This window comes from Dendropsophus ebraccatus, chromosome 13 (genome assembly GCF_027789765.1).
Source record: "Dendropsophus ebraccatus isolate aDenEbr1 chromosome 13, aDenEbr1.pat, whole genome shotgun sequence".
NCBI classification, from domain to species: domain Eukaryota; kingdom Metazoa; phylum Chordata; class Amphibia; order Anura; family Hylidae; genus Dendropsophus; species Dendropsophus ebraccatus.
This window is the reverse complement of record NC_091466.1, coordinates 75722250-75750157: the sequence shown is the minus strand read 5'-3', so window position 1 is coordinate 75750157 and position 27908 is coordinate 75722250. Positions and strand designations below refer to the sequence as shown.

Sequence of the window (27908 nt, the reverse complement as noted above, 5' to 3'; positions counted from 1 at the left end):
GCACCTTTTGTGCTGCTTCAATATTTATCGCTATTGACTGCACATCTCCTTGTGTAAACAGGAGAAGTGCGCCCAATACCAGTATATTGAAATGGCCGCACATACGATATAGTGATTGTTTGTGCCAGTCCCAGCAAACAAGCACTGATTACACTAAATGCCACTTGTTTGCTTCCTGGCACAATCCCATATTGAGCCATGTAAAGTCTCCTATTCAACGAAGGGTCCTAAGGGCCCTTTTACACGGAATGATCGGCCGATTATCGATCCATGTAATAAATGCGATGACAATGATCATCGGCTGATCGTTAATATAGGTTTGGACCTATTTCCAAACTTAATACATTACCTATCCATGCTGCAGGGCTCCTCTTGCGACTCTGCTTCTCACCGAGTCCCATGCACTGCAGCTGCAGAGCGGCCTGTCTGAGTGCAAAAGGAGCCCTGCAGTATGGATAGGTAATGTATAGAGTTTAACCAAGCGCTGCAAGGACATCGGTAACGATGTCCATGCAGCCCTTGTTAAACGATTATCAGGCCTTGTAATAGGCCCAGTAAACGAGTGCAGATCGGCACTCGTTTACTGTTATTATCGGGCCCCCATCGGCCCGTGTAATACTACCCTTAGGGTCCTAATGAACTAAGCAATTTTTCGACGTTAAACGATCTCAAACGACCTGAAGTCCTATTACACCAAACAATGCACGAATGATTTGCAAACAATCAACAACAAATATAGGTCCAAATTGTATTAAACCACCAAACATTTTTTGCTGGTCCTTTAATAGTTGTCTGCTATTACACAAAATGATTATTGTCCAATTACAAACGATCTAACGATTTTTCGCACGATAATCGTCCCGTGTATCAGGGCCCTAAGTCTCCGCTGATTTCTTCGGTGACAATCGGTACCCCTCCTCCCTGATATACATCAAAGGCGCCAACTAGAACCCTGATCTGTACAGATAAATGGCTAAAAAAAAAAAACCCCGACACAGCCGTCCACCAACAGGTGACTCTTACTTTTGGTCAAGACCCTGGCTTGGCAAATACGAGTCTATGTCCTTCTGCAATAGAGTCACTTTACATGCTATACTACACAACTATATAATTTGTGACTCCTCTGATGCACAGAAATATACACATCAGCACTGGGGATCTCTCTATAATGTATATAGATTCTACATAGATTCTACGTGGTCTTCTCACTGAGGTATAAGCCACACTAGAGGGCAGTATTGCTTTGGTAAGAGAAGACTCTTGTGGAATGTTATCAGGACAAGTGCTGCCATTGATGGCCAGATGTATGTGAGTGTTGGATGAGGATGTAGCGGTGGGGTAACCATACAGCACACCGGGCAGGGTTATCTGAAATAGTCTTGCAGGTAGTGCATTGGGATGAGACTGTCAGCCTATAAATTGCTTCCAATTGATCTTGCCGTAATAACGTGTTATTGGAGATTAACGTAACAACAAAAGGTAGTGGGGTATTTAGGAGTGGTAACAATAGGCTGGCATTCCTCTGTAGCAGCGGAGTCAATAATGGGTGGTTAATGTCTGTGACCACACTAATGGGATTCCACAGACCACCGAGTCAGGGATAATAGAAAGAGGCGAAAGGGAACACCAGGCCTACAAATGACATGAAAAAATAATGAAAAGAACCCAGTGAGACCCTCACTTAATCCCTTATGGGTCACAGTAGACGATCTAGTCAGAGATTTGGACATATAAATAAGTCAGACTGGCTGCCTTCAGATACCACACCCTACTGCTATTTCTGTATAGAAACATAGAAGATAGAATAAGGGTACTATCACACGAAGCGATAAACGGTACAATCAACGATTAACGATAAACAAACTCAAACGACCGCTATGGCGAATGGCCTGAAATTGTTCACCCAATTACATGGAACGATGATCGTTACTTATGATCGTTATTGCGTTCATCTTGTCGCTGCCAATGTGTTTGCCACAACTGGGAACGATCGAACAATGTCTTGTTACATGAGAACGATTTGCAGATGATCAATGATAAAAAAAAGGTTCAAATTCTATTAAAAGACCAAGGATTTCTAGTTTAATGGTTGTCTGCTATTACACTAAATGACTATTGTTCAAATCCGAACTATTTAACTATTTCTCAAACGAAAATTGTCTTGTGTAATATCACCCTTAGTCATCAGAAAGCCCCCTGGTCCATCTAGTTAAATAATAATAATAATAATAATAATAATAATAATAATAATAATAATAATAGTAATGCTTTTATTTGTATAGCGCACATAGATTCCGCAGTACTTCACATAGTTTTTTTTGCCAATTATTGCTCCCTGTCCCCAATTACCTCCCTGACATTACCTCTCACAGCTCCCAGTCTACTCTCCTGGGCTCCGCAGCTTCACGGTCACGGTGGCTGCAGCGTCTGAACAGGCCACTCAGACACTGCTGAGGCCGGGATCGGGAAGGTGCAGAGCACAGGAGAGTAGACTGGGAGCGGGGAGAGGTAAGCTATCAGGTGTCTGGGCAATCATCAGCCGTTGGCTGCACATCACTATTACACGTAGTGATAAGCAGTCGGCGCCCAACAATTTTAGCCCCAAACCTAAACCAATGATCAGCTGGCTGATCTTTACTTCTATTACACAGAGAAATACTTTTAGCTCCGTTTAATAGGGCCCTAACTTTAGATTTATCTACCACATCTGCTGGAAGCTTGTTCCTAGTATCTACTACTCTTTCAGTAAAGTAATATTCCTCCTGTAACATATGTAAAGGTTTCCATCATGTCCTCCTTTCTCCTCTTCTCTCCTGTAACATACATACACGTTTCCATCATGTCCCCTCCTTTTCTTCTTCCTCCTGTACATGTATAAAGGTTTCCATCATGTTCCCCTTTCCCTTCTTCCTCCTCTAACATATATAAAGGTTTCCATCATGCCCTCCCTTTTTCTTCTTCCCTCCTGTAACATACAGTATATAAAGGTTTCTATCATGTCCCCCCTTTCCCTCCTTCCTCTTGTAACATATATAAAGGTTTCCATCATGTCCTCCCTTTCCCTTCTTCCTCCTGTAACATATATAAAGGTTCCCATCATGTCTTCCTTTCCCTTCTTCCTCCTCTAACATATATAAAGGTTTCCATCATGTCCCCCCTTTCCCTTCTTCCTCCTCTAACATATATAAAGGTTTCCATCATGTCCCCCCTTTCCCTTCTTCCTCCTCTAACATATATAAAGGTTTCCATCATGTCCTCCTTTCCCTTCTTCCTCCTGTAACATATATAAAGGTTTCCACCATATCCTCCTTTTCCCTTCTTCTTTCTGTAACATATAGAAAGGTTCCCATCATGTCCTCCCTTTCCCTTCTTCCTCCTGTAACATATATAAAGGTTTCAATCATGTTCTCCTTTCCTTTCTTCCTCCTGTAACATATATAAAGGTTTCCATCATGTCTTCCCTTTCCCTTCTTCCTCCTGTAACATACATAAAGGTTTACATCTTGCCCCCCCTTTCCCTTCTTCCCTTTATAACATATATAAAGTTTTTCATCATGTCCTCCTTTCCCTTCTTCCTCCTGTAACATATATAAAGGTTTCCATCATGTCCCTCCTTTCCCTTCTTCCTCCTGTAACATACAGTATATAAAGGTTTCCATCATGTCCTCCCCTTTCCCCCCTTCTTCTCTCCTGTAACATATATAAAGGTTTCCATCATGTCCTCCTTTCCCTTCTTCCTCCAGTAACATATATAAAGGTTTCCATCTTGTCCTTTTTCTTTCTTCCTCCTGTAACATATAAAGGTTTCCATCATGTCCTCCTTTCCCTTCTTCCTCCAGTAACATATATAAAGGTTTCCATCATGTCCTCCTTTCCCTTCTTCCTCCAGTAACATATATAAAGGTTTCCATCATGTCCTCCTTTCCCTTCTTCCTCCAGTAACATATATAAAGGTTTCCATCTTGTCCTTTTTCTTTCTTCCTCCTGTAACATATAAAGGTTTCCATCATGTCCTCCTTTCCCTTCTTCCTCCAGTAACATATATAAAGGTTTCCATCATGTCCTCCTTTTCCTTCTTCCTCCAGTAACATATATAAAGGTTTCCATCATGTCTCCCTTTCCCTTCTTCCTCCTGTAACATATATAAAGGTTTCCATCATGTCCTCCCTTTCCCTTCTTCCTCCTGTAACATATATAAAGGTTTCCATCATGTCCTCCCTTTCCCTTCTTCCCCCTGTAACATATATAAAGTTTTTCATCATGTCCTCCTTTCCCTTCCTCCTGTAACATATATAAAGGTTTCTTCCTCCTGTAACATATATAAGAGGTCTTCCCCTCTTTCTGGAATGGCTATTGAACATTTTATTTGCATTGTGTATTTCAGAGAGTATTTTAATTTCTTGTAATTTCAGGGGTTTTTTTTTTCTTCAGTCTTTCTAGTTTAGTTGATGGTAGCAGAAGTTTATTCCATTACACACCAGTGAATAAGCATACATGAATTATTATCAGAGTGTAAGACTGAGGAATTCGGCCTTATCATCAGCGAGATTAAGGAAAACTTCTAAAAATATCTCCAAGTGTTTTATTGCTCAATGAACTTTAGTAGCGAAGTAATGGAGAAAGTAAATGTTGTACACTATATAAATCACCATAGTATTTTAAAGGAATGATGTACTTTATCTTGTCCAATGTGTTTGTATGCCAGATATTCTAACTATTCCTAATTAAAACCCATCTCCACCCAGGATCTGAATAAATACCGAATACTAAAAAGCTTACTCACTTCTTCAAAGCCAATAGTCCGCTCTGATGGATCAGTTGTCGCCCAGCTTCAAAAGTGAGCAACAGTTAAGAAAACTTTTGTGGTGGAATTATCTTTAAAGTATCCATAGACGGTGTGTAGGATTTCATGCGGGATCAGCTTACTGCTTGTTGGAGCTGTGACAATCTTATTCTCTCTAATAGAATACTGTAGGTGTCACCACTGTAACGTCAACATTGCCTGTGGCCAAGGAATGGGAAATATAACTTCTATGTAAAGTTCCATTTTATTTTTTTATTTATTTATTTTTATTAAAGGGGCATTCCCATCATATATATTAAAGTTATACTTGGAGAGTTTGAGGGAAAAGGGGTATTCCTATCATATATAATATAGTATATACCTGTTGGGATCAGGATAAAGAGCGATTAATATAATATAATATATACCTGTAGTGTGTCAGGATAGAGGGTAACCCCATCATATACAATATAGTTTATACGATATCGGGATAAAGAGGTATTCTTATCATATATACCGTATTTTCCTGCGTATAAAATGACTTTTTAATCCAGAAAATTCTTGTCAGAAGTCGGGAGTTGTCATATACGCCGGGTATGGTCGCCCCATAAGGTGTGGGGGGCTCAAACATTTAAAAAAACCAAAGTTTACTCACCTGGGCCCGTTCCCGGCCTCCACGCGTCTTCTTCTCCGCTCCCGTTCCTGGTGCAGCCAGTGTGACGTACGCTGACTGCGCCGGGGATGCCTGAAGCTCTCCTGAGCAGCTGAGCGTCTAATCGGAGATGCTCGGCTGCTCGGGAGAGCTTCGGAAGAATTACAGAGGCTTCGGGAGGCTCCAGAAGTACCGAAGCCTCTGTCATTCTTCCGAAGCTCTCCCGAGTAGCCGAGCGTCTCCGACATGTCAGTTTTCTACGGCGCCGTGAGAGATTCAGATTGGAGCGTATACTATGTGTATACGCTCCGGCCGGGATCCCATAGAAGACAAGGCAACGTATCTTTTCGTGAAAAGTCCAGCCGTTGTTGCCAATTTTACGAAATACGCTGTGTGAACATAGCCTAAGGCTTTGTTGCTATGTTACCGCACAGTATTTTTGCTCAGTATTTTGCAACCAAAACCAGGAGTGGAATAAAAACACAGAAAGGCTACATTCACACACTATTGAAATTGAGTGGATGGCCGCCATTAAACGGCCATTAAATGACGGCCATCCACTCAATTTCAGCAGTGTGTGAACAGAGCCTTTCTGTGTTTTCAAACCACTCCTGGTTTTGGTTGCAAAATTACTGTGTGGGAGCATAGCCTAAGGCTGCATTCATGCTTTTCATGTTTTTCCAGGTCCGTGGATGTACAGTAGTCTGCTAGCTACCTCCATGATCCTGCAAAACCGTCCGTGTTTGCATTATTTTCGTAGCCAAGTTTTTTAAGGACTGGTTAAAATTGTAGTGTACTATTCTTCTTAAAGGGGTAGTGCGGCGCTAAACAATTATTCACTAAATAACACACATTACAAAGTTATACAACTTTGTAATGTATGTTATGTTAATGAATCGCCCCCTTCCCTGTGTTTCCCCCCACCCACACCAGACCCGGAAGTGTAGTACTCTATACAGACCTGCCTCTTGCCAACGCCTGTCCGCCATCTTGTGCCAATGATGTCATCTTCGGACGGACGTCCGAACCGCTCCGACCGTCCCTAGTGCTTGCCGCCCTCCGCACAGTTATGCTCAGCCAATCGCGGCTGAGTAGCTGATGACGCGGCAGAGGGCGGCCGGCACTAGGGACTATCGGAGCGGTTCAAAGATGACATGATTGGCACAAGATGGCGGACGGGGGTTGGCAAGAGGCAGGTATGTATAGAGCACTACACTTCCGGGTCTGGTGTGGGTGGGGGGAAACACGGGGAAGGGGGCGATTCACTAACATAACATACATTACAACTTTGTAATGTCTGTTATTTAGTGAATAATTGTTTAGCGCCGCACTACCCCTTTAATAGCACAATGCAAAGGAATGGGCTTTAAAACCATCCTTGCGCACGGATCCAGACTACTACCAAAACGTGTGAATGCAGCCTTAAACGCTTAAGAAATTCATTGAAAATAAGACGCAGCTGCAGGGTGGAGGAGGATACGTCCGATATTCTCACAGTCCACACCGAAGCTTGCTTTCAACCCTCATAACATTTTGTTTTGTCCACCACTAAAAGTTGCAGGTGTTACGTCTGCTATAGTCTTACATTAACCCGACCGCAGCAAAGACGGCCAGTGCTAGACTGCATCGGGACCTTTCTGGGAAAACACAAGCCGTAATTGTTTTGGGTATGCTAATGACTCCATTATTGGGGTTAAAGCAACAACACTTCACCTCTGGAGACCTAAATTATATAGAAAGTAATGCAATGTGTTAGATTCTCCTTAATATGGTCCCTAGTGGATATTTATCTTTCTTCCAATCCAATGTACCACTGATGATAATAATAGGTCTCTAGAGATGCCCAGAACTATAACTACCGGGACTGGTTTGCCTCAAAATCAAGATGCTTTAAGGTAACCTAAATACATTACTACAGATTCAGCACTTTGCACAATTACGGTTAAGTACCAGTTGTGTAACCTTGTCATGGGAATCTGCAAAGCTGCGATTTAATTTCATGTTGTGTACTTTAATACAATGTCAGTCATATTTCCCATACATGCAGCTAAGCCTAAGAGTTGGCTTCTGTCAGTGGCAGCAGAATTTATAGATTGATGAATGTTAAATGATCACGTATAATCATAGTTGAATAAACCATGATATATTTAAAGGGGTTGTCCAGCGAAAATCTTATATAGGTTTGTAATTTACTTCTATAAAAAACAATCTCAAGTCTTCCCATACTTATTAGCTGTTGTATGTCCTGCAGGAAATGTTGTTTTATTTACAATCTGACACAGTGCTCTCTGCTGACATCTCTGGCCGAGACAGGAACTGTCCAGAGCAGGAGAGGTTTTCTATGGGGATTTATGGAAAACCGAGACAGAGTTCCTGTCTCGGCCAGAGATGTCAGCAGAGAGCACTGTATCAGACTAAAAATAAAACAACACTTCCTGCAGGACATACAGCAACTGCTAAGTATGGGAAGACTTGAGATTTTTTAATAGAAGTATATTACAAATCTGTATAACTTTCTGGTATCAGTTGATTTGAAAGAAAAAGATTTTCGCTGGACAACCCCTTTAATGTATCTGTGGAGAGGTAATTCTGTGTAGCCACAACTAGTGATGAGCGAACATCACAATGTTCAGTTTGGATCCCGAACACGAACATAAAAAAAAAAAAAAGATTGTGATCGGTTCGTGTTCGCCAAACATCCACGAACTAATAACGAAAATACAGTGGAAGTGTATGTTTGGGTCTATGCACGTGCGTACAGATTATTAGGTAAAAATGTAAATTATGCTTTTCATTTGAATTAATTTGCGTACAGATTGAGTACCTCTTGGTCTAGAGTTACACACATGCATACAAATTATCAGACGCAAAGAGTAAACTATACAATGGCGTACGTTCGCAAGTTCAAATATGTCAGAAAATGATCGTTATACCCATTCCGATCATCTAAAAAATTGTTCATGATCGGCAAACTCAAATAATTAGCGTTATGTTCGTAAAAACATACTCATCACTAGCCACAACGGCATATGATCACACTCAGGCTGCGTACAGCAGCCATTAGATAAACTTCAATCATTCTGTTTTATTAAAGGGAAACTGCAAATTAGACAACTCTAAACTGCTGATATGTTCCTATTGCAGATGGGGTGCCGAGGATGAGGGTAAGTTTCTTACCTTCATTCTAGGCACAGTTTCTGTGCAGTTTGTAGTTAATTCCCTAGGCTAGTAAGGTGGTTTGGGGGCACTGGGACTAGTACACCTATCTGCCCCCCGGCCGGCCCACCCACCCCTTCTCATGAATATTAAACTGCCATATTCTGACATTATAACTTTATAAGGTAGTTTTTTATTAGTGTTATCCTGTTGTAGATGTTTTTTTCATTTTCTTTATTCTATTATTTTTTTTCTGGGATGTGACCAAAACCCCCACAATTCTAATTCCAATAACGATAATGGATTACGTGTGCTCCTCCTTGCTGTACAAATTGTGTACATGCGCAGTTGCATAGTAAAGCGCACTGACACGGAGCATAGAGCAAGAGCATTAGTGAATCGGTTCTGAAGATCCTTATTGTCAGGATGTAAAGCATGTCACTAAATGCTGTTAAAAACCGTTAAGGCAAGATGGCAGCCCCCTTAATTCTGTACAAATAAAATTTTAATTTAAATAATTTTTATTTTATTTTTTTATCATAGAAACATTGAAAATATCCTCTATAGATTTCAATAGAGGATGTCTATATATGTCTATATGCATATTGGAATTTTTTTTTCTAAAGTTTTTTCCCCCACAATGCAAGGGCTAAAATGCAACATATTAAAACCAGGGATTGTCCAAACCTGCTTCGGTTCGGGTTTGTACGGACCCGAACTCTCGGAAATGATTCCCAATGTCTGCCCGCTCCGTGGAGAGGGTGGATACAGCGGGAGGACCGCCTGGAAAACTGGGATACAGCCATAACCATAGGTTTATTCCAGTTTTGCAGGCGGTCCTCCCGCTGTATCCACCCGCTGCACGGAGCGGGCAGACATTGGGAATCATTTCCGAGAGTTCGGGTCCGTACAAACCCGAACCGAAGCAGGTTTGGACAATCCCTAATTAAAATGTCTAAACTAAGGCACAATAAAATGATAAAATGCCAGATAAAGAGAGAAACTGCAGGCAGGCTTCTGGCCATTTTTGTGGTGTGTTTTTTTAAGCCCAAAAATTGCCATCACAATCCTCTTCAATACATCCACTGATGTGCCATGTGGACAATAAATACCTCAGCATAGAGAGCAGAGGATCTGTATAGTTGGCATTTCCTGTCTGTTAAGGCCGTATTACACGTAGCGATTATCATCCAAAGATTCGCTGTAACAATTGTTTGCTAGCAATAACAAACGATTTTGTAGCGGACAATTCTGAGGTTATTACATTTACTGATTACTGTTATAAACGACTGTTTTTACGTCGTTATATGGTCGTTAATCGCTCCTCAGGATAGCCCACACAACATTTTTTATCGTCCAACGACTTATTACACGAACAAATATGTGAATGATCAGCGAACTACCAACGATAATTTCTCAACCTGTTGAAAGACAAAAATGAATGATTTTTCATTTGTCGTTTGGTTGTTGTGTATTATTACATGGACAGATAATTGCTCATTTTGAAAGTTTTAGCAAATTTGGAAATTATAATCGTTCCGTGTAATAGGGCCTTAAGGCACATCATCAGAAATATGGTGTGGGGAAAACAGAGTCCCCCCCCCCATCCCTCTGCAGGACCCGCTTACAATTGTGACCACCTTGACCCCTTTACCTACACCTCTAGTTGGGACCTCTGGCGCTGCACTGCTAGATCTGGGTTAAAGCATACCTGTCCTCTTGACCTGATCAGCGGGCAGCCACTTTTGCTTCAAAAAGATTGGATAACTCTGGATATATTCATGCCAAGTGAAATCCATTGTATATTCTTATGTATTTTGGCCCCAATGTAAGCCTGTACCTAATATCAACCTTACTTGTCTAACCTTAATAATTCAAAGTAAACCTGTTCTCCTGCTAACCAACAATAGGATTTACTCTATATATAATTCCATATCATATGGAAACCAGTTTTAAGTCCAAAGATTATATATGTGTTTATATAATATATATGTGAATGATGTGACTGCAGTTGGTTAACGACAATAAAACTTCTAATAACTTCACCAAGAATGTCGAAGTTGGCAATTTGCAGCACAGTGAAGAAAAAAAAAAAGAATATAGCTGGATCTATCTGAAGGTCTGATCAGAAAACCCACATAGCAAACATCACAAATCCAATAAGGGTATAATTTCTCTTCTGTAATCAATTTAAGGTATTCAGTTCCTGGTATCTCCACACCACTATCTTGTTTTCCTGTGCACTTTACACACCCAGCGGAAATATTGAAAGATATGGAATTCTTTAGAAATTGACAGCAGATATAAATCGCATGGCCCACAGCTCGCTCCTTCTCTACTTGAGGTATGGAATAAACAAGCCCTGAGAGATACTGAGACATGCTTTAAATGTCATCAAAAAAGAAAGGTTTTTTTTAAATTTATGTATGTAGATCCTTGAAGAAATAGTGGATGTGTGGCAGATATCTAGAAGCGGCACCTGAAGATATTCGGGAGCCGTAAGGATTAAAGAAGGAGCGTTAATAACAGACTACGCGGTTTGAAAGATAACCCTCTTTATTATGTCCATTGGAGCGTTACCCTTCAAACGCATTGTCCGTTATTTTATTACAGCTGATTCTTTAATGGGACGAGCCACTTATAGGTATAGCCACTACTAAAAGAAGCATTTCCTTGCAGGAGGTAAAGAGGCCACAGAACTCACATAAGCGCTACAGACCCTTCAATTGGCTGATAATCAGGGAGAGGTAAGATCGTATATTAAAGCAGAAGTCTGGCGAAAATTTTTATTAAAGTATTGTATTGCCCCCAAAAGTTATAAAAATCCCCAATATACACTTATTACGGGAAATGCTTATAAAGTGCTTTTATTCCCTGCACTTACTACTGCATCAAGGCTTCACTTCCTGGATAACATGGTGATGTCACTTCCTGGATAACATGGTGATGTCACTTCCTGGATAACATGGTGATGTCACTTTCTGGATAACATGGTGATGTCTCTTCCGGGATAACATGGTGATGTCACTTCCTGGATAACATGGTGATGTCACTTCCTGGATAACATGGTGATGTCACTTTCTGGATAACATGATATGCCACCACCTGACTCCCAAAGCTGTGTGGGCTGTGGCTGCTGGAGAGGATGATGGCAGAGGGACACTGAAGGGACACAGGCAGGGCACTGGAGGGACACTGAGCACTGATGGTGACATCACCATGTTATGTGACATCACCATGTTATCCAGGAAGTGACATCACCATTTTATCCAGGAAGTGACATCACCATGTTATTCAGGAAGTGACATCACCATGTTTATCCAGGAAGTGACATCACCATGTTATCCAGGAAGTGGCATCACCATGTTATCCAGGAAGTGACATCACCATGTTATCCAGGAAGTGACATCACCATGTTATCCAGGAAGTGAAGCCTTGATGCAGTGCATGGAAAAAAGCACTTTATGTTCATTTCCCGTAATAAGTGTATATTGGTGATTTGTATAACTTTTGGGGGGCAGTACAATACTTTAATAAAAATTTTCGCCAGACTTCTCCTTTAATGGTCTATTAAGGTCTGCTTGAAACTTTATATTGATACTATTTTTGCATAAAGTTTTTATTTAGCTAAAATTATAGGATCCAAAAAAAAAAAAAAAAAAATTAAAGTGCTTCTCCTACATTGAGGTCTCACTCTTGTTTTTGACTAAATAATACAGCAGCCTGTGACCCGGGCCAAAGAGGATCCAGTCTGCAGACCTGTGTATACTGTATTTGCTGCTGGTGATGGGTGTCCTGTCTGAGGCTTCGCTCCTACGTTTGCCTTTCTCCAAACCCCAGGAATGTTAATGAATGCTAAAGCGGAGTGTTAATGACCGGCCCTCACTCAGGCTTTAAGCACTGAGGCTGAGTATAAATCTCCGCTTCAGACCGGGTTGAGAAGGGGGGGGGGGCTAAGAAGGGGGTAGGAATCACAGTGAGGACATGTCCAGGTTAAAGGCAATGAAGACATGTGGTATCGTTTTTGCATTATTTGGAACATACAGATCTAAATTAATAACAGTCCTTACAAGACCCTCGGGGTTTGTGAAAAAGAATTTTGATCTCCTAAGGAAAGGCTCACCATTGCTCGCAGAGGGGGGCTGCACTTGACTTTTGACCTCCTTTCAAAGGCACCTGCGTGAGCTTTTAAAATCCACTACCACCAATTATCCACTTTCAACCTAAAGTGTTTAAACTTAGGACCACATTAACTGAGCTTAGCACATAGCCATGTCAGCGGAGACTTCCTGATGTGAGGAGATGTCTTGACATGGTTAAAAGGCAGTTTAGGGATGGGGCACACGATTAATCAGCTTCGTCTACTGACAGCTTCAAACAAAGAAGCTTTTCAGCCACCTGGTTTCCGTCTCTCACACCTGCATTAAGATTGTGGGGCATTGCTTTGTTCTGCTGGGCTTGATCCTATTATTTGCAGGTACATGTCCGCAGACGCACCACATTACTTAATGTACCTTCGAATGGAAGAAATTGGAAAGGATAGGGCGTTTGCCTGAGCGAATGCATGCTGTGACATTTGGCTTCAAGTATAGGTTCACTTTTGATGATTTCGGAATATATTAGAGCCTTGCTTAAACTACAATTCCCTTATATACTGTTATTATCGTAATCACTTGTTCTAGCTGTCAGACCAATTTAATAATACAGTGCATTTCCTTACTACCTGTCAGCGGGCTACGGGCTTGCTTTTCCTGTAGCATGAATACCGCTCACAAGTTCCAGATGCATGAAGAAAGTCCTGGAAGAGTGAATAAGAGAAACAGATCGCTGATCTCAGGGAGACCAGCCAAACGATAACACTGGCGGCTGCTAGCGAAAGCGCTCAATGCAGTGAAATCCTAGGTGCCTTGCCTCCTGGGAAACCTGAATATGCAAAAGAAGAGCCAGTGGAGGCTCATTGAAGAGTCTCGAAACACAGGACTAGCCAGATATCCCTCCGGGAAGGACCCAGCCAAGGGGCGGCTCCTGTAAGGAAACCACCAAAACCAAGGGAAACCAAGGGAAAAACCAAGGCCAGGGATATCTGGCTAGTCCTGTGTTTCGAGACTCTCCAATGAGGCTTCACAGGCTCTTCTTTTGCATATTCTGGAAGAGTGAAAGCAGCCTGAAACAAGTAATAGTTACCTCAATGGAGAGGACTGCTTCATAGTACAGCAAACACTGCCCTATACTGACCAACATCAATGGATGAGTGATATGCAGATGCAGATTCTGGTACGGGCCCACATCATTTGCAAGTTTCATATCCCGGGTGAAATGACTTTGATGCATTTTACTCCAACGCTGTACATTAAAGTAAAAGTCCCATGGAAGGACAAAAACTGCAGGCAGGCCGGTGGGGGCAGCAAAATAATAAAGAACTCAACTCACCTGTCTCTGTGCCTCCGAAGCGCTGGTCCCGGGTCCCATTCATCGGCTAGTGACTTGCAGCTCTGATAGCTGAAGTGTCATGACCCCGGCCAAATGATTGCCCGTCCAGCCAATCAATGACTGCCCCGCCCCTCAGCCAGGCCGTGATGTTGAAGCTGACAGCCGGCTGCTGTGGACAGGACCCGGGAGCTGCGACATGAGGATGAGTGAGTTCAGGTCTTTATAATTTTCCTGCCCCCACCGGCCACCTGCACTTTTTGTCCTTCCATGGGACGTCTCCTTTAATAAATTTGACACATTTTGGGCTGACCTACAGACAGAAAACAATATCTACTCTTCCTATGAGCGGGTATGTAGGCCTGCACTATAAATTGCACCAGTGTTCCTCTAAAGTACTAATAAAAATGCCAACAATGACCACTTCTTAACCTCTCTGCACTTTTGTCGCAACTCTATTTCATAATTAACAGTTTTTCTGGGTCATAAAACTTGGGGAAATTGCTTAATAATGTTTCCCCCATGTGAACAGCCGACTACAATGACAGGGGAGCAGTAAAACGTCAGAAAAGGCAACAAAAAAGAGAAACGCTATACTTAACGTACCAGCTGTTCTTTGTTAGGATCCATGTCCATGCACATGACCTTGCGGCTGGTGTCACATCCACGAGGCATTCTATCCTAGATGTATTACTTCTTTAGGAGTATATCTCTGAGACAGCATGCATTACAATATGGCACCAGTTTGGATATTAGAAAATTTACAAAATGTGACATCCATAGTAGATTGAGGCAGAGTATCGGCTTTACAGACCAGATCTGTGGAACCCTGTTCAGTACCATAGCTGTTGCTTGTTCAGTTGATGGCTCTTTCTTCTCCTTAAAACGTACACTATTAGGGCCCTATTCCACGGGCCGAGTAGGGCCCGATCAACGATGCAAACGAGTGCCGATCTGCTAGATCGCCGTTCATTTACTGGGCCTATTCCACGGCCCGATGATCATTGAGCGAGGGCTGCAGGGACATCATTACTGATGTTCTGAAGCTAGAGCGCGCGGGACCCGGGGAGGAAGACAGAGCGGAGAAGAAGCCCTGCAGGTAATGTATGCTGCGCTTCTCAAAACGTCGCCCGCCGCGCACCGCTATTCCACCGTAGCGATGCGCGGTGGGGGAACGATGATTTTAGGTCTGGCCCTAAATGAACGATCAGCCGATGACACGATCATCAGCTGATCGTTCTCTCTATTTCACCGAGCGATAATAGGCCGAATGGGGCCGATTCGGCCGATTATCGTTCCTGTGGAATAGGGCCCTTAGGCTATGTTCCCTCAACGCCTTTTCTAGTGAAAAAAATTTGTTTTGATAAAAATGGACTTCATTAATGATCATGATCATTGTTGCCACCCATCTTTATCAAAAGACAGACATTTTTCACAGAAAAAAAGATGTTGTGGGAACATAGCCTTAGGGACGATATTTAGGAGCAAGTGAGCTCTCCTCATTCCCCACTTGCTGTTGGTTCTATTACACGCACACACCAGCAACTGGGTAGGAGTGGGGGGTGCAGGGAGCTGCAAGGGGGGCTTAGAAGTGGCCCATAGAAGGTAGCGGTGGTCTGCTGCTGCTGATCCTATTACACGGAGCTACCGTTATCGGCATTCATGCAGGAAGGCAACGATTAGCCAACATAATGCAACACAATGCATGCACTATTATACGAAACAATTATTGGCTGTAGCGGCTGGTAATCGGTCAAATACGGCCGATATTTGCTTCGTAATAGTCAGAACAGCCCTATATACATGAGTGTCCACAGATCTTGGCAGGTTCTGCTTCTGTGTATAGGCACCTTTAGAGGTGACATTGCCATGATTTATTAAAGGTCCTCACTATTGACCTCTGAACCTTGCCTGATATGACAGATGAATTAGCGCAGCCTGTATTTATTTCTCGATCCAGAAACATCATAATAATAGTTTCCACCAGCATTATCCAAGCAGAGGCTGACTGTCTTTTGCATATGGGCTAATAAGAATTTAATGAAAATCTGCGAGTTATGGGTAAACTATGGCTGTGGCAAAGCCTTTTGGGAAAATTAAGCTGTCAATCATGTTTCTCATTGAGTCATTGTGAGATTTCCCAACCCAACATTTAGAGCAACACGAGAAAATATACTCTAAAGGGAAAGCATTGAAAGAGATTGACAAGGAGATGTGGTAAAGACAATTAGAAATGATTTAATGGGTGGCGGGCTATCAGGGATAGGTGGAGAGGCCACAAGAAGGTTATGGTGCTGTGTGAAGGAGAAGGGCAAAGTTTTTTATCTCAACCTTCACTGGAGGCAATAAATGTGGTACTTTTCAAGTCTCATATATAGAAGATTGGTGGTTGAGTGGTGCCCATGAGGAGCATAGGTGGAGAACTTCAGGACAGCTGAGGGTAGCAGTCCCTCTTGCACTGGCAAAGTCTGATGTGATGTCACACATTGGTTTGTGGTTGGCCACCATTGAGTGTGTAATGGTCGTGCCCTCGTACCTGCTGCGGGTAGCACTGTGCATCGGGCATCTGTCCTCTCCTCTGCCGCCTATCGTAGTGCTCATCTTCCTGCTTCTTCTCGCCAGACTCAGTATCCTGCCCTCTGCCCTGAGTCCGCTTCCTGTGAGTTTGGGCTTCCTCTAGTGGCAGACACGGTTGTTCTCCTGGGTTTAAAGGGTCAGCACACAAATTTTAGTAAATTGACATGAGGGTAATTATTGCCATCAGCTTCTGACTCCTCTGCTCAGTTGTTGTTTTAGTCAGCAACTATGTCTGTGCTATCTGGCTATATGCCACGTTCATCGCTTTCTAGTGATAGTCTATCTTGGCTCTCTGTCCAGCTTTGGTGTGGTTGAGTTTGTTGTCAGGACATAGAAGTTTGACGGCAGCGGTAGTACGTCTTGGCTTGGGCTTCTAAATTCCTTCATTCTCTTAAGTTGGCTGCCAACATGGGAACTTCTCTGAGGATGGCGAACTGGGATTTTTCCACAGTGAAGCTCATCCTTCCTTGCGGCAGGCTCTGGTGAAATTCGGGGAATCCTGAAGCCCCTATTACACGGGGCGACTGTGAGGAGCAAATGAGCGCTGTCAGCTCCTTTGCTCCTCGTTCCCCGCTTGCTGCCGGCCATATTACATGTGTAATAGCGTCTGCAGCGAGCAGGTGAGTAGAGAGGGAGTCGCCCGGGTGATCGCTAGATCGTCTGGGCAGTCCGAAGAGGATAGCGGCGACCTATTCCACGAAGAGATGGCAGCAGATCGTTGCTATCACAACAACTCTGTAGAGTGATCTGTAAGCCACGCAGCTGTAGCTATTCCCTCTTCTCATTAGGTAAATCTCTCTTTTGGAGTGGTAACACGATTTTAGAGATGATATCCTGGGGAAAAGGAGATGGAACCTAGGAAGCAGTCTGAGGAAAGGTCATGTGACCAAAGTTCCATGCATCCTGTATTCATACAATTCAGTGGTGGTGGCAGTAAAGAGCAATGTTAACCCTTGCGCACCCTTAATAACTCAGTTCATCTATCAACTTTGAGTGTTCTTTATACTTGTACCTGGAAAATGGCTACTGGGACACTGCAGTTGGTTGCTACAAAACTCTAGTAAATCTCCAGCCCAGTGCACACCACACTCCATTCATTTACATGCGGCGGGGGGAGATCACCTCATTCCACCCACTCTGTTTTCATTCTTTTTACCGATCCTACCACTCCCTTCCTGCGGCATCCAGCAGCTGCAACCTCATGGGCCTCCCCTCACTAAACCAGAGGCCGTCCTTGACAATCAACGGCAATATCTCAGCACTCTGGTTCCCAGTGGAGCAATATCTGTTCTATATGGGATTTTCTTTTACTGCCAAACAACCATCCATTGCACGACAGTGCATGGCACTTTTCTGCTCTCTCCCTCCCCTACTCACCTATTGTACATGCTCTTCTACCCTTTTGGGATGGTGATGCAAAATTAGCCTCAATCAACCCTAGAATTCGGGGGTCCACAAGTACTTGCATATATGTCAGCAACATGGCCGACCAGGTGGGATTTCCCTTTCACTTTATTGCCCGGTCGCAACCAACCACCACAATAACCAGTCATGACAACGCTATATACACAATGATAAAGCAGGCAGTCATCTCCTGCAGGGAAAGGAACATGTCGAGCACACTTTGCATGCAAAACTAAACATAAGAGTGGTGTAAAATATTTCGTGCCTTGGGCGCACCTTACAATTACACAATATTTTTCTCTATTTGACATCAATCTAAGATAGCTGTCTACTTAAGGTATCCAAAAGTGTAAATATCTCCCTCTACCTAAGGCCTCACGTACATGACCCTATTGCGGATCTCTGGTGGATATAGCCCTAATTTGCTGCCTACAGCCTGCTATGTTCCATACTCATATTTCATACGAAGGCACATGAAGGGTTTTTCTCACGGATTCCTTTGAGTGCGGCATGTTCCTTCGCATGCCATATTACAGAAGTATTTAGGACAGGTGAAACTCAAACTATGAAGTGTGGAGTAAATGATCCCCTCGATGATTCATCATACTGTATAGTATCTTACTTATCACGTAGAGGGAAGAGAACATGTCTTCTGCAAACTGCCCCCCACACTGAGAGATGAGGCTGGGAGCCGGAATGGGTATATAGGGATATTGGTGTATTGAACCTGTATATTGTTCTGTATTCATTTTATGATTCTAAGTCTATTTCCATTGAGTAAAAAGAACTACCTGTGTTTTTCCGAAAATAATCCAGTTTATCTTCAGGGTAGGTGTAATTTTTTTCCATGTTATTTTTTTCTTGTACTCCATGAGTAGAGCTTATGTTTATGGAGGTTCTTCGATTGAAAAGAATATTTAAAACAAAGGTCGAACCCCTGCAATCTCTTATTTGACAAGGAAGTTTAAATCGGGGAACCCCTTAAAGGCCTACTCCAAAAACACTGCAACAACATTTTTGGAGAAACATTTCTTACGTAAGAAGTATAACAATTTTATTTTTTCAACAGTTCAATTGAGGGATTGTTTTTTCCTGGACAGATTGTAATTAGTAATTTACCATACACTTAACTGGAAAACAGAGAAAAGGGTACAATTGAAGAAGCGGCACAATTTTTCACTTAATTATGTTTAATTTTCATAGAATTCTCTACCACGTTGTCTATATTCTTTGGGTCAGTACAATTTACAACAATACTCAATATATATATAGTTAGGCTATGTTCACACAACGTATGAGACCGGCCGTTCTGTGACCCCGGCCGGGTCACGGAACAGCCGGTCTCTGCCCGGATTATCCCGACCAGTACTTAAGTACCGGCCGGATGATCTTTCCGGCCGCAGAGCTCTGATGCGGGCCCATCAGCACGCGCCCGCATCAGAGCTTCCATAGCACACAGTGAACTGACAGGGTTTCCTACGGCCGCAATTCATTGAATTGCGGCCGCAGAAAACTGGCATGTCAGTTATTTGCGGCGCCGCTCGGATCCCGGCCGGAGCGTGTACGATGTGTATATGCTCTGGCCGGGATCCCATTGTAAATAAGGCATTGTTCCACTCCGCTTAAAGTACGGCCATTGTTGCCGATGGCAACAACGGTCGTAGTTGTACGTAGTGTGAACATAGCCTTATAGTGGTAAATTTTAATGGAAACCTTAAATGATTTGCTTTGGCTTATTCTGACTGCTATATCTTTTTTACATTTTTTATTTGGATTTTTTTGTCATTTATGCTGTTCATGTTACAGGATCAAGAACATTATATTTTTTATAGGTTGGACATTTCTGTTTATGGGACTGTGGATGCTGCTGGAGATGACTGAGGACACTGCTTGACTGTCTTCAGTGCCTTCCGCAGACAATGAATATAGCCGCAGTACGCACTTGTGTGATCGCCTTGTGGTCCCTATTGCACAGAAGAGGCTGAGGAGGATGGCATGTATCTTACCTTCCTCATTGGCACCGTCCGGTAAGACTGTTAGGAGCACCGGCCACCCCCATAGCACCAATCCATCTCCAGCTGCCCCGCCCCTTTCTAATGATAATGAATGGAGCTGGTCTGCCGGGGGCTGCTTTCACTCCCCTTCCTCTGTGCTCCTGATGGTCTCACTGGACTGCGGGGAACACAACTGACTGCACTGGAACAGCACTGAGGAGGAAGGTAAGAGACATACCTTCCTCCTCTGCATCTCCTGTGCAGTAGGGACGTATCAGCAGGCTAGATTCCTAGTTCCGATTTAAAGGGTATTTTTAGCTCAAACATTTGACATCCACAGGATATACTACAAATTTCTGACATGTATGGGTCCTTCCTCTAGGACAGGGGTCCTCAACTGGAGGCCAGCTGTCCGGACCCCTGGTCAGACCTCCAAACCGCCCCGGATCCGGTCCGTTCCAGGACAGTTAGGAGGTCCCACTCCCCACCGCACTGCCTCCCGCCCCATAGGCGTATGGTCCTTTGGTTGCAGTAGGCCTGTGGGGCTGGGGGCAGTGTCGGTCCGGCCCCCGGCTGATACGCGCTCTGTAGGGATGTCCCGGGGATTCCCCAGCTGACAGTCACCTCAGTGTACGCCGTCGGCCTGCTCTACCGGAAGTGCAGGCCAGCAGCGTACACTGAGGTCACTGGTGCGCGCTCTGCTGGGGAATCCCCGGGACATCCCTACAGAGCGCGTATCAGCCAGGGGCCGGACCGACTGGAGAAGAGAAGACAGGAGCAGCGGGGGAGCGAGGTGCTAGGTGAGTTGGGGTTTGTTTGTTTTTGTTTTGTCTGGGGGCCATCTATAAGGGCAGAGCGCACAGGGGAGCTATATACTACTGGGGGGAGAGCACAGGGGGCTATATACTACTGGGGGAAGAGCACAGGGGGCTATATACTACAGGGGGAGAGCACAGGGGGCTATATACTACTGGGGGGAGATCTTATGGGGCTATATACTACAGGGGGAGAGCACAGGGGGGCTATATACTACTGGGGGGAGATCACAGGGGGAGATTACAGGGGGCCTATATATATTACTGGTGGGACCTCACAGGGGGCTATATACTACAGGGGGAGAGCACAGGGGTGCTATATACTACTGGGGGGAGCTCACAGGGGGGCTATATACTACAGGGGGAGAGCTCAGGGGGGCTATATACTTCTGGAGGGAGCTCACAGGGGGGCTATATACTACAGGGGGAGAGCACAGGGGTGCTATATACTACTGGGGGGAGCTCACAGGGGGGCTATATACTACAGGGGGAGAGCTCAGGGGGGCTATATACTACAGGGGGGGAGCTCAGGGGGGCTATATACTTCTGGGGGGAGCTCACAGGGGGGCTATATACTACTAGGGGAGCTCACAGGGGGGCTATATACTACCGGGGGGAGCTCACAGGGGGTCTATATACTACTGGGGGGAGCTCACAGGGGCTATATACTACAGGGGGAGAGCATGGGGGGCTATATACTACTGGGGGGAGCTCACAGGGGGCTATATACTACAGGGGGGGCTATATACTACTAGGGGAGCAAAAGGGGGCTATATACTACTGGGGGAGAGCGCACAGGGGGGCTATACACTACTGGGGGAGCAACAGGGGGGGCTATATACTACCAGGGCAGTCACCCCCTTTGTACCTTATATCAAAGGGCTGGTGAGAGCGAAAAAATGCCAGTTTTCCTGCTAATAAGCAGCAATTCTGTATGTAAATAGTTGAACGTTTGTGAAACGATTTTCAGCTCGGACCTTCACCTGACTATAGACCCCGGTAAGTGGAGCTTCACTAAAAGTTGATGAGTACCCCTGCTCTAGGACCTGCATCTATCGGGAGACCGAAACAAGATAGGTGTAAGTGTCAGAGCGAGGAGCCGCATCTGTCAGACATTTATGGCATATCCAGAGTCTAGGACAACGTGGAGTTATATAAGAAACTTAGAAGCAAACACTAATAATGAATATCCCATCACATGTACACAGAAGTGTACTAGCGTTATAATGCCTCGCCATCAGTGACACAAGCATTGTGCATAGAAAACTACTTAATTGTCAATATCATATTATTTTTCGGTGATGTTGGTAACCAGGACAGTTCTTGGTTACTTTATGTTGTAACAGTTGCAACATTCTTATCTTACAAAATTATTTCTGCTTTATATTTTAGGTTTATTGATATTGATGATCAAGATCACTGGAAGAATCGATCCTACAACAAGTAAGTTTCAAGTAGTTCCTCCTCCTTTCTTCTGTATAGACTTTTATAGACAGTAGCTGTAACCTCATCTATCAGTGATGAAAATCTGAATACTCATTGCCTGGTGTGTATTTTATCTGTGAATTTGGAGTTAGCAGTCGGTGCTGGAAGAGATAGCAAAGATTTATGGAATTACACTTATAAACTTTGTAAAAAGAAATATCTAACATAGCATCCAAACAAATAGTCAGCTGTATTGTGCATATTAAGGGCTAGTCCTATGGATATACCATACATGTCTGATAGATGCATGTCCCATAGGTAAAGCTTGCACCTATCTATAGGACAAGAGCCCCATTATATACCTTGCATGTAGCATTTTTTTTTACTGGTTTCTCCCTATGCTTGACCATCCCTAGCTTTCAGTTACCCCTGGGCTAGTGGGTGTAGACTATCTACTATGATGTCCCTATATACTGTACAGACAGAGGAGCCTGCTCCACTATGTCTCTATAACACAACTACATAAGTAGCAGCAGCATGGAGGACGTTACAGAACAGTACTGAGCAGTGTAATCCGTGAATCCAGCAATGGGGGAGATATAACACTCATTAGAACCTGCTGCAGTCCTGTTTCTTTTCAACCCTCAACCCCTCCAGGAGCTGTAACCCTTCCCTCAATGAGCTGATCCACCTTGAGACCAATATTGATCACTTTTTAGAGAGTCAAGGGGTAGTGGGAATGTAGCTGATAAGTGGAGAAAGGAATTTTTTGCTGATAAGATACATTGCTTGTACTGTCGAAATGACAGGAACCATTTTCTTTAACAAAAAAATTACGTTCTAAAACGAATGGAGCTTTGGCTTTGGCTCATACCTAGTCTTGCATGGCAAGAAGATCCAGAACACCATGTGTTATTAATCTACATTGTCAAGGATTATAACGCTACATGACTCATTCAGGGACTGGGAAAGATGAGTGACAACTGTAGTATCTGCCATGAATACTAGTCATCCATAATCCATTATCTGTGGAAGAGGTTGATGCCCAGCTTATTGTTCCCCTGCTGTTGCAAAACTACAACTTCCAGCATGCCAAAGGCTGTCCGGGCATGATGGGAGTTGTAGTTTTGCCACAGCTGGATAGCCATGCATTAGAGATACAGTGTATTATTATTATTATTCAGTTTTATTTGAAGAAGAGAAGGCCCTTATGGTCCCAATCCTGAAGCCGGGTACAGTTGATGCTCTATGCGCCGTTTATTTACCAGTCGTTGTCTCGCACTCTCTCACATACTGAACGTGCCGCTTTCCGTATTGTTTTGACACATTCCTGCTTTTAATCTTGGTGAACAAAATAGACTCTTCACTATACAATGAGCTGTCAGTGGTAACCAGAAAGGGAATAACACAAGGCTTGCTTACACTAGATGGACAGATACTGCTGCAGTTTGTTTCTTTTTTTTCTTGCAAAAGAAATATCCTCAGACATTTGTGCAGCGAGCGTTCATACATGGTAAATGGAACCATTGTGTTAGTACTAGTGGAATATGTCAATCAGTAATGTCATAACAATGTGAGCGGTGGGGAGTCCCATGCCTTTATTGGAGAGGTGGATGAGTGTGCATGGTCACTCTCCATTAACATAAATGGGAACTTTGCAATTGTCGTTGAATTTTTTTAAAATTTTTTGCACCCCAGTTCCTGTTTTCATGCATTCGAGTCCCTTGCCCTTGTTTACATGTCGATGGTATAGTATGGGGCTACAATTCTACCACATTCTACCGTTTTAAAGGAAGTAAGCAGGACGTGATACTGTTTTCCAAAATCTGACTGTGCCCCAGAGTTTGGCTCTTCCTCGCCCAGTTTTAAATCTCCTACACAGTTGTTTTTGTTTCCGCTTTTGACTGTGTTTCACCCTATGTATAAAATGCCGATCATTATCACCGGTTTGGTATAATTAGTTTTGCATGAAGCCGTGGGTCAGTGTGTCACCCTCTGCTCCTTCTATGGAGAATGAATGGAGCAGAGGGTGACATACTGACCCACGGCTCCATTCAAAACAAAGGATCGAGGGTGCTGATCTAGAGATCCCTAGGGGGCCCAGAGTATCCCCCCCACACACACACACACACGCACACACACATAATCTCAAACTAATTCATTTGCAAAGTCTTTTACTTACACGACTTACTTACTTTCTTTACACGTCAAGTCTCTGTCCATACCTCATTCTTTTATTGAATTGTAAATCTGGTTATATAGAGTTATCACAGATGAAAATAATGCAAATAACTTATTTTCTTATTAATAAGATGGTGGATAGCAGAAATACAATATCTTATAGCGTATAAACATACATGGGATTAATGTGTTAGGATGACTTTGGAATAGTTCATATTGATGTGAATAAGATTTACAGGTTTTTGCATTGATCTTTTTGGGAATCTTCAGACCATGGATCATGGGGAATGGCGAGGCTCGGTTTATCATCAATTCTTTTCTATAATTAAGTGATATTATAAAAGATTGTCACTAGAGGGAGCTGCAGGTTACTGCATGTCAGTGATATATGATGTGATGAGCGCGGTACACAATGCAGTGCAACTATAGAGTGAGAACAAGACACCTTTAACTGTGCACTAACTAAGTGAACGAAGACTCCTGACCATAAACCCATGCTATAGGACAATAAAATTCTTGTTTTTTTTTTTTGTACTCATTGATTATTGCACGGTTACCTATCCTCACATCACACCTTTCAATCATGATCAAATAGTTTCCTTTTCTTCCCCACTGGACTTTATATGTTCTGCTCCTCTGCCATATACATGGATGGAGCAGAGGACATAGTTATACGTAGGTGGACTAATAATCTCATTTATCAGGCAATATAAGAATGATAGAAATAAGATTGCTTTGCCCACCATATATTTTTTTATATTATTGCTGAGCAATATACACTAAAAATTATACTTAAAATAATAGCTGCTGGTCAGTATGAAACTGTGCCTGAAACATGGCAGCTTTATGCCAGCGCTGGGGTCCCGGGTTCAAATCCCACCAAGGGCAACATCTGCAAAGAGTTTGTATGTTCTCTCCGTGTTTGCGTGGGTTTCCTCCGGGTACTCCGGTTTCCTCCCACACCCAAAACATACATATAGGTGAATTTAGATTGTGAGCCCTATTTGGGGACAGGGAGCAATAATTGGCCAAACTATGTAAAGTGCTGCAGAATCTGTGTGCGCTATTCAAATAAAAGCATTATTATTATATGCTGTATAATGTCTTTCTCTATTTTGTATGTAGTGTCCCAGTGCAGATGTTCCACTAAGTTTCTATGTTACCTGTCCAAAGGTAACTCTGTCAGGTGTCTGACTCTTGGATGATGGGTGTTGTTTTGCACCATCACCACTTGGTGTCTCACTCTCCCCTGTTCCATTCACAGCTTATGGAGGCAAAGGGTTAACTGGTCGGTTCACTGTTGCCCAATCACTGGTTCAAGTGCCTTTTACACTCTCCTACTATCACACTCTTCCCTTCTAACACTTTCCCCACCAATAGGAGGTTAGACCCGCTCATTCCTATACAATTGAGTTAGTTCCTGGTGGGAGGGTCTTCTATAATGAACTTGGTGGGAGATAGAGAGACACAGTTTTTTTTTTTCAGAGACTGAGAGAAAACCACTATGCTATGCTAAGCCCAAAGGTGGGGTAGCATAGGTTCAACCTTGCCTGCGCCTAGGATCCTTCTAAAATTCAGGACTATCCATAAGCTGAAGTACTCCATTGGATCTTGCTTGGCCTACTTGGGTAATCTTGAGTGGTTAGCTTTACCCAGTTGTCCAAGCCTGGGACTCGTACTGCTGAACCTGACACTCTATGGACTTGTTTAGCAAAAAGCATTCTGTCTCCTATTTTACTTATTCTTAACCGTGAGTACGAGAGTCATCGTCTTCTACATAAAGTGACTACAAAATATCCAAGCAGAGTACTGTACTACATGGGCAAGGTTCCCAAGACAGCCCCTCAACCTAAGGCCAAGTAACACCTACCCTTCTTCTACTGACTTCTATCTGCTACATCAACCACTGCTAGCACCTAACCTACAGCCACTGTATGTCCATCAGGAGTAAGGACATTGTTCTTTGTGATTATTTTGGGCTCACTTTCACCTTGTAACCATTGTACTGTATTGCACTGAAGTTATATTCTGTTTAGGTGCTGCACTCTGTGCTCGTTCCTCTCCGTTGCCCCTGGACCCATACATTGTTGTACCCTTTACAAAGCCCAGTGTCGGTATGAACGCGGGTGGGTATCACCACCCCTGGACACCATGAAAAGTGCCCAACTAAAACATCAGAAAACTCAACTAGTAACCCCGGGCCATGGCATGTACTCTTTAACCAGCCTGTCCAGGATTAGGAAAACATGGCTGCCTTCTTCCAGTTCAATGGAGCCAAGCTGCAATACCAGACACTGGTATGTTGCTCCTTATGTGTTTTAGCACATGGTTAACCAGAAGCTATGTTTTATAGCAACTTAGTGCATAATTAACCAATGTTTTATTCCTTTAAGGCTAAATTAATAATAGGACATCACAAAGGCATTTAGGACTTTATGGGGGGGGGGGGGCGTGACATCATCATCATGCCTGTGATGTCATAATTCCAAGATGGCGGCCATTTACCCTCTTACTGCTCTTAGATGGGAAAGTGTATTAGTAACTAGTGAAGCGGCTTTGGATTACTGTGATAGCATAAAACCATTGCCTCTAATGTCATGATGTGCGGGTGATGTTGGCGTGGTTGTTACTACAAAGCTGGTTTACCATAGGGAACATTGAACGGTAAATCTCTGCACCACGTGTCTCTGATGTATACTAATAGAGTCAGGGATAAGGTGACATGTAAAGCCAGTCTGCAAAAGATCCAACAGATGCTATGTGTGAGTTATGGAGGATGTAAAGCAAACACTAGGGGTTCTTCTATTGGGGGTCCCATCCTCTATTTTCAATCCTCATAGGGTAAATAGACTACACGGCACTAGTTAGCGTTGGAACCAATACCTAAGTGGGGATTTCATATAGTTATTAGCTTATTCAGATCAGCTGCATATATGCCTGCGTTTTTGCATCTGTATTACGGCTGCAGGTCCCAGCCTAACCATGGATGCAATGACCTGAACTGAAAGCATTATAGGAATCTATGGGACTAGTGGCCACTATACGGATGCAAAAATCAACTGGTTTTATTTAGTTATAAAGATTTGTAATTTACTTCTATTTTAAAATCTCAAGTCTTTCTATACTTATCATCTGTTGTATGTCCTGCAGGAAGTGTTGTTTTATTTACATTCAGACAGTGTTCTCTACTGACATCTCTGGCCAAGACAGGAACTGTCCAGAGCAGGAGAGGTTTTCTATGGGAATTTGCTCCTGCTCTGGACAGTTCCTGACATGGACAGATGTGGCAGCAGAGAGCACTGTGTCTGAATGTAAATAAAACAACACTTCCTGCAGGATATACAGTAGCTTATAAGTATGGGAAGACTGAAGATTTGTAAAGTAGAAATCTATATAACTTTCCGACATCAGTTGATTTGAAAGAAAAAAAATCGCTGGACAACCCCTTTAAGTCTGTAAAGTTGGCAAGAAGAGCAAGAATACAAAAGGGAAGA

The 27908-nt window shown here is 43.2% G+C and overlaps 1 long non-coding RNA gene across 1 annotated transcript in view; it reads left to right on the top strand.

The window, feature by feature from the left end:
* The window catches only part of LOC138771192 (uncharacterized), a 131474-nt gene that overhangs the window by 54183 nt on the left and 49383 nt on the right, over nucleotides 1-27908 (top strand). Inside the window, exon 2 of the long non-coding RNA XR_011359558.1 lies at nucleotides 22201-22251. This is a non-coding gene — a long non-coding RNA (uncharacterized lncRNA). The remainder of the gene's footprint in view (nucleotides 1-22200; nucleotides 22252-27908) is intronic.